Source organism: Pteropus medius, unplaced genomic scaffold (assembly GCF_902729225.1).
Source record: "Pteropus medius unplaced genomic scaffold, Ma_sr-lr_union100, whole genome shotgun sequence".
NCBI classification, from domain to species: Eukaryota; Metazoa; Chordata; class Mammalia; order Chiroptera; family Pteropodidae; genus Pteropus; species Pteropus medius.
In genome coordinates this window covers 30,263,714-30,271,610 of record NW_024355205.1, presented here as the reverse complement: position 1 = coordinate 30,271,610, position 7,897 = coordinate 30,263,714, and the positions used below count along the sequence as shown (strand labels likewise).

The window sequence follows — 7,897 nt, the reverse complement described above, 5'->3', positions numbered from 1 at the left end:
GCTCCGCCTTAGTCCGCTAGAAAGCGGGCTTTGGCCTCCAGTCCTCCACCCTCGCACCCCTCCCGTGGTAGTGTTAATCCTCAGCTCCCTTCTACCGGGACCTTTACATGCGAAAACCTCCCAAAACTGGGAACAAAGCTGTCTGCCACTTTTCAAGCTCTCTAGTTTTACCTCAAGTCATTCCAGGTGCAGCGTAGAGTCCCCATGTCTATTTATCGGAATCAGTTTGGGGAGAGGGCGTCTGACCATTGATTTAAAATGCAGTTACTGAATTTCAGAAACTATTGTTATGCGTTGAGTTGGATTACCTTACTTTTCCAAATACTAAACATAAAACCCAACATTAAGGAAAAATCAGGTGTAGTTGTTCTAGATGTCTTGATATGGCGTTAAAAACTTGCTGCATCTCACGACGAGATTTAGTAGATTCACTTGGAACAAAATTATAGTGTGATAACTCGATTCGTAGTGCCATAATAAGGGGCCCTCCAGTAAAACTGCAGTTAGGACCATTTATTGTCTTACAAAGTATTCTAGAAACGATTTGTCTTCATGTAATGGGTACATAAAATGCATTAAGTGTAGTAGTTACAACTGTTGTTGGACAGTGTCTTGCCAGGTTCAGTTGTGACGACTTTTAAAATAACGCAATAATTCCTAGTTTTTTGATGGCTGGAGAATTTGTCATAGTGCTCCAAAGATTTCAGGGTCCTGAAGGCACCGGAATGTTGGCTCCACGAGTGCAGGGAGAGTTTTCTGTTCTTTCCCTCTTCCCCCCACCATAGCAGGTGCTTGGCAAGTACTTGTTGAATGAATGAGAGTTTATACAAACGGCATGACAATTTTTTTTTCTCCCTCTTTAAATCTCCGCCAGACTTCCACCGCTGACCTATGGATGTTGCCATTTCCCCTTAAAACAATTTCTTTTAAAGATTATGAGTACATTTCTTTCCCAAGATAAAACTTACTGAATATTTTTAATGGCAGTTTTTACTGAATGAAGAGGATTTTTGCGTATTAAGATTAGAAGTGTTTTATTCTCATTTGGCATTATGGAAAAGTTGACTTTAAACATATTATTAAGCAAAGGATCTTACGTGAATTCTAGAAAACTGATGAGTAGTTTTTACTTTGAAAAATCAAAATTAGGAATGATATGGACTTCTCGAAAAAGGGAAAGGGTATTTTAATCTTTTTAAATGTACAGAATGATAATTTTCTTATTGTTCATTTTCCTCAAATAATTTTCATTTCCATTTCTAGTCTTTATGAACTGCAAATTGCATTATGTCAGGTGTATGTTGCCAATTCCAAGTCTGAAGAAAACTATCTTCTGGAGAAATTAGTCTGCTTTAAACTCCATCTTGTGCCTGCTTTATTTATAGTGCTTCTCAGTTATTTCTCCCCATTCATGACATGTTATTGATTAGTTATGTATAACCTCAAAGCTCTCAAATCTTATCTTCATTTTACAAACTTTTGAGACTTCACTCAGCTGCAAAGCTGTGTCCTGAATGCAGTGGCACTACCGAGGATCTCTGTCCCTTATTAGTATTCATTCCCAAGCTCAGAGGACACAAGTTAGGCAAAATAATGTGTGATAGAACAGCTTCCTTGGGGCATTTATAGAGTACTGTGGGATGACCATGGAGGATTGGTGAAGACTTGAGAAGGGAAGGAAGAAGGTGTAGGAAACAGTGATTAGAGGGTAACCGTGCTGAGAAATAAGTGAACAGTAGTTTGACTCCGGAGGCTACTGGAAAGTAAGGATGATAAAGGGCCTGACAGGTTTCACATGTGATATGTTTTAATTATGTTTTTAGACTGTGATGAACCGAAAGTTTTAAGTCATGGAGTGATATAATCAAAACATTGCTTGATTTCTAGTATGTATTGTAGAAGGCAGAGATGTGGGGAAGAATGGCGGATTTGGGGATTGAGGTAGGAGTGGCAAGTAGAATCTGAACTTGGCATGTCTGTAGTGGGACTGGAGAGGAGGGGGAAGGATGTGGGCCAGTGGAATCCATGGACCCTGCATCTGATAGGCTTATAAGCGCCTTTTGCCTCCACATTCTAAGTGCTAGGAGAATGATGATGCTGTTAACACAAGTCAGGCAGTCTCAAAAACATATTTCATGGAGGGGAAAATATGTTTGGTTTTTGAACAGGTTGAGTTTGAGTTTTAGTGAAACAGTCATGTGGAAATTTTTGGCAAGCAGTTGGGCACCTAGGACTCAAACTTAGAAGCAACCAAAAGGTAATGGGAGAAATCCAGCAGTCACTCTCAGATGTCCCCTGAAAAAAAACTGAGAGGGGTGGGGAGAAAAGGGATTAATATTTAACAAGCATCTGTAGCATGTTAGGCACTTTGTACATATATATCTAATTTAATATTCCTACAGCCTTACATAGACATCCATTTATAGATGAGGAAACTGATTTTCAAAGAAGTAAAGTAATACTTCACTCACCCAAGAGCATATTGCTAGCTAATGGCAGGGCTGGGATTTGAATCCAGATCGTCCCATCTTAATTGCTGCTTAAAGATGATATTTTATGTAATACTAGGTCAGTGGTCACCAGTTAAGACTTAAGAAAAAGGTGTCTAAATTTTTTGAGGTTAATGAGATGTGGAGTTGTAAGGTCAAATGGTGATGGAGGAAGTAAAATAAGAGGTAGCAAATGTCTTTTTTTAGAAGTTCGGTTATGAGGAATTCAGGGGAAAGTTGCTTGAGGATGAAGGGAAGGAATAGCAATTAACAATGTACTAGGCACTGGTGCTAGGCCTTTCCTATGTTTATATAGTATATACAAGATCTTAGCCTTAGTAAGTAGTGTCTAGGCCTGTTCTCTATTAGATGGGAGTGGAAGCTTGAGCATGTTGGGAGGAGAAGTATAGAAAAGCATAGTTTAAAACAACAAAAGGGTTTGGTTAACTTAGAGCAAAATCATGGATAAGAGGAAGGGGACAGATGAGAAGCACAAGTAAATCAGGTCAATTGCTCTGCTGCAGAAAGAAAGATAAAAAGAAGGATATTAAAGACACCCATTTAGCAGAGAACTTTTATGGCAAAGCACTGTGGTAAGTGTTGTAAAAGATGAAAAGATGAGTGAAAAAAATCAGTGCTCAGTTATGACCAATACTTAATTGTTCTACTCTGTTTATACACTCCTTAATGTGAAGAGTTTGGTATTTGGTATGTTTATTGAGTGAATAAAGGGTATAGATTGGATTTCTTAATCCTTCAGTTGCATTTAATCAGTCTTTTCTAAATTTAAAAGAATATATTTTCTCCCACTTTTTTTTGCAGCATCTATGATTTTAAGATGTTTAAAGTACAAAATAAATTCAGAGAAAATATAACAAGAATTGACAGTTGTTACTATTTTAAGTGTTTCTAATTTAAAACAAAATTTTATAAAGACCTCCTTTCCTCCCATTTTCCCCCCACCCCAATCCACCTCCCCACTGTCAGAGGCAAATAATGCACAGTATCAATCTCTGTGGTCCGTAAACAATATATAATATTCAGTGTTTTGATATGTACATGTGTAGTATATTGTACATATTCTACCATGTGGGTTTTTTTTTGCTCAAACATTAATATATTTTAAGATTTAGATTTTCTAACTGCTGTGTAGTATGCCATCATTTGAATAAACCATTTTATTCCTCAGTTGATGAACATACAAGTTTCTCATTTTTTGGCTGACAGACACTGCAGCGAACTTTCTCAAACATGTCTCCTTGTTAGAGTTTCTCTAGGACAGCTGTTCTCAAACTTTGGGTTTTGACCCCTTTAAACTCCTAAAAGTGAAGAACCACAGAAACTTTTATATCTATGAGTTATAGCTATTGATATTTACTGTATTAAAAATTTAAGCTGAGAAATGCATTTATTAAAAATAACAATAAGCCCTTATATGTTAACATAAATAACATTTTTAATGAAAATGTTATAAACAACAAAAATAGTAAGAAAAATGACATTGTTTTACATTTTGCAAATCTTATTTAAACTTTAATAAAACGTGGATTCTCATGTCTATTTCAGTTTCTTGCAGTTAGGCACATCAGATAGCCTCTGGAAACTGCTGTAGACTTATGAGAAAATGACTGAAGAAGGCAAGAAATGTCTTAGTATTAACATGAAAACAGTTTTAACCTCACAGACTACTAAAAAGAACTCAAGGGACCCTTGGATTGCTTTTTGAAAACTATAGCACAGAGGTGCTGAGGTGGTGTGCATGTGATGGTACAGGAAGTGCAGGAAGAAAACGAGTACTTTTATTACATTCATTTTTATCTTTAAAATCAGACAAATTAAACTGCATGCATGCTTAATAGGTGAGCTGATGTTGGTATACTTACTACTTGTACTATCAGGGTTGAGCCACCACGTTGTCTGAAGGAAGAGTTGAGTTCCACATCTAAGTGGAGAGTATACCACCCTTTCCTGTTCCCACTGGAAACTGTTCTGTAAGGACTGTTGTAAATTTTACCTGTTGATTACTAGGTGTGATTGTCTTCACTTCAGATCATATGATGAAGATACTTTAAGTATTTTAATGTGTAATGTTAATCTTTGGTTGTTTTGATCATTTCTTTTCTGAGAGGTCTGTCTAAAAAAGTGAACAGAGTTGAAACAAGGTTCTTACTGTAAGGAAGAGATATAGAAGACCTGGGCAACAGTTGAAGTAAAATTGGAGGTTCTCTTGCCTCATTTGACCATGTTATGCTGTTATCACAAGGAGTTTTGAATATTAAAAGTTAATTATAATTTTATTCCTCTGCTTTGTCTGGACTCTGAAAATTGCTTATCTCTGACAACAGGTCTGGTTTTATGGTGAGTAGAATAAAACTGGCTCTTCAGAGCTTTCTGTAGCAGCATTTATCTCTGATCTTGTTGAAAATATCCCCCTCCCAAGACTGTCATTTTGTTCAGTATTTTGTTTCAGAAAAAATTACATGGGCACATGATAAGGTACTGATTCAGAGAAAATTGGGATAACGGAAAAGTTGGCTTATAGAATCTTGTGAAACAATTCAGGAGATTAAACTACGTAATGGAAAGTTGACAAAATGATAATTGGCTTTGTGCAGGTGTGTGTTTTGGGGAGTTTTTGTTGCTTTTGTTTTTTACCAGGAAAATTGTAGGTCGGTTTTCTTGCCATGGAGCACAAATGAATATAATTTACTTCATCATTCCAGGTAACTTTTCTGTAGCTAACTGCACACATTCAAATCTCATTTTAAATACACCTTGATAATGTGGTAGGAAAAATGTTGGTACATAAATGATGAACCTTTAGTATTTATAACATTTATTGAGATAAAATGCTGAATCCTTTTTTTAAAGCATATTTCAGAGCAACAGCATATGTTAATGATGAGGTAAAAACAAGCTACACTATGTTCTCAGGTACATAAAATAAGCATTTAACCTATTAACAGTTCAAATTTTTAGTAACATTGGTTGATTAATAATATTCTGTTCCTGTGGAACCAGAGAAATGATAGAATTGATAATTGTTAAATTTGCATTAAGATTAGGCCTTACCAAGATCTGTTGAGAGCTTAGACTAGAAGAGACAAGTCTACATTTCTCTGTTAATATTAAGTATAATTCATAGTGTACTGTTAATGGGGTTTTTTTTTTGTTTGGTTTTTTTTTTAAGAGCTAGAAGATTTCACAAACAATATTATAATTTATTATACTCTGATCACCTTCATCCTGTTCAGTATTTGCATGGCTTATTGATTACATTTCATTGTTTTATAGTTAGAGATCTTTATTGGTTGCTGTTAAGGCATAGATAAATATATAGAAACCTTGATATTCCAGTGAAGCATTGGGTATATTAGTAGTGAATTCAGCAAGAAAGCCAATGTAACTCGAGTGGAGCTAAGATTCAGAAGCACCCGTTTTGACAGAAAAAATAAAAGATGACCTTTAGAGCTCAGTGAAAACTGGAGGGCCATCCAAGTATCTCTTGAAAGTTATAATGTATGTTAATATAATTGGGTGATTTTTTTGGTATAAAGGCATGTGTGTCTATAATCCCTGTTGGAAGAGACCGTAGAGCAGCACGTTTGACATCTAGAGCAGAACTTTTCCTTCCTTCCTCCCTCTCTCCCTCCCTTTTTCTCTTTACACACACATACACACAAACATACTCACTCACCTTCACCCTCTTCTCCAACATTTCAGAAACAGTCATGAAATTAGCCAAGAAAGAAATGTGAACTTCACACCGGTTACAAATATTACAATGGATAAAAAGTAACTGATTGATATTTTGAAATTACATTTGTACTTTTTTGAGAAAAGTAAAAAAATTTCCCTACATAACTGTCTGTCACAATAATAATATTCCATTTTATTTCTAAGCCTTAACTTTTGTATGTCCAGCTGTAAAGGTTGATCTTTTTTCAGTAGACAGTTCTAGCCAGATTTATCGTTTATCTCAACCATAATTGAAGAACACTATTTTAATTACAAAAAATTGTATATGAAGCAGCAGATTACAAATAGTTGGGAAGTCTTAAACATAAGGTTACTTTGGGCAGAGATTTTTTTAAAAGCCCACTTCATAGTAAATCCAGATAGAAATCAATACTGTCTTTTTTACGGCATTGATTCTAGTGACTTTCAAATGTCTCCTCAGTCAAGAAAAATTCGCTAAAATATTTTCATCCAAAAATTCAGTATAGGTTTTTGTTAAATTTGGTAAACATTTTTGAAATTATTTGTGAATGTCATCTTCCTTACATTTTGTTGCATAGTAATAGCATTCTCTAATTTTTATTCATGAACCTTTAAGCTTTGTGTTCCACTATACCTTTGTTCCAAGCTGATTCTGGCTGTTCGTACATATTTATACCAGAAAAAAAGGAATATTTCAGGCAAGAAGAATTTCACACAGTTATATGTTGACTGTACTGTTTAAACACAGGAATATATGTTTGTATTTACCACAGGATGATTGGAGACACAAACTTAGCATAAGGAGAGTGCAGGTTGTCTCTTTGTAGTAACTCCAAATGAACAGGTGTAGCAAATGTGCATGTTTTGGTCACTGATCACTTAATTGGAGAGTTTCCTAATTGAACTTGCACTTAGAATAGATTGCTTATTAAAGAACACATAATAAAAATGTACAGATTCAATAGTTATATATTGTTAGAACTTAACAGTAACCACAGAAGTATAATTAAAACTTAGAGTACAGAGTCCTAGTCGACAGAATATTTTAGGGGAAAGATATATTTTATATCTTTGATATTATTTAGAATTGCCAGTATTTGGTGATAATAAAATGATTGTCAGTCAGTTTTATTATTGCTTTTAGATGCTTTAGAGACAATTCACCCACTTATTGCCTTGCCCCTGAGTGGACTTCTCCCATTGCCCCCACTCTAGGTATGCTGTTACCTTTGAAAACAATAGTTTACCAATCTGTGGTCAGTAATCTCCCTTTGCAATAGCTTCAGTGTGTCTTTGTGCACTTTATCATGAGTATTCCACTTTATTTCCTCCTCTTTGTCAGAGCTGAATTTTAGCTAAAGTAGAGTTATTATACTTCCTGCTTAAAGGAAACTATGGAAATTTACAGTAATACGCCTCTTAAGCCCTTAGGAAACAAAATATTCTTTAAACTTTAATGGCTCTATATCATTTAGTTCACCTTAATTAAGAAATGCTGAATGATAAATCATTTTAGAAAGGACAGTGAAGTTTGGGGTTCAGTTTGAGATACGTTCAACCATTATTTAATAAATGTAAGTGCATATTTTATGAAGTTAGGTTTCTAAAAAGTATATGAAATGCTCAAAATAGGCAAATCCATAGAGACAGAAAGCAGATGATTGGTTGGGGCAGTGGAAAATAGGGAG

General features: G+C 35.1%; 1 protein-coding gene across 3 annotated transcripts in view; it reads left to right on the top strand.

Annotated features, from left to right (window-relative positions):
* SCAF4 (SR-related CTD associated factor 4) overlaps positions 1-7,897 on the top strand; it is a 57,520-nt gene that overhangs the window by 1,181 nt on the left and 48,442 nt on the right. The gene's annotated exons all lie outside the window — the stretch shown is intronic.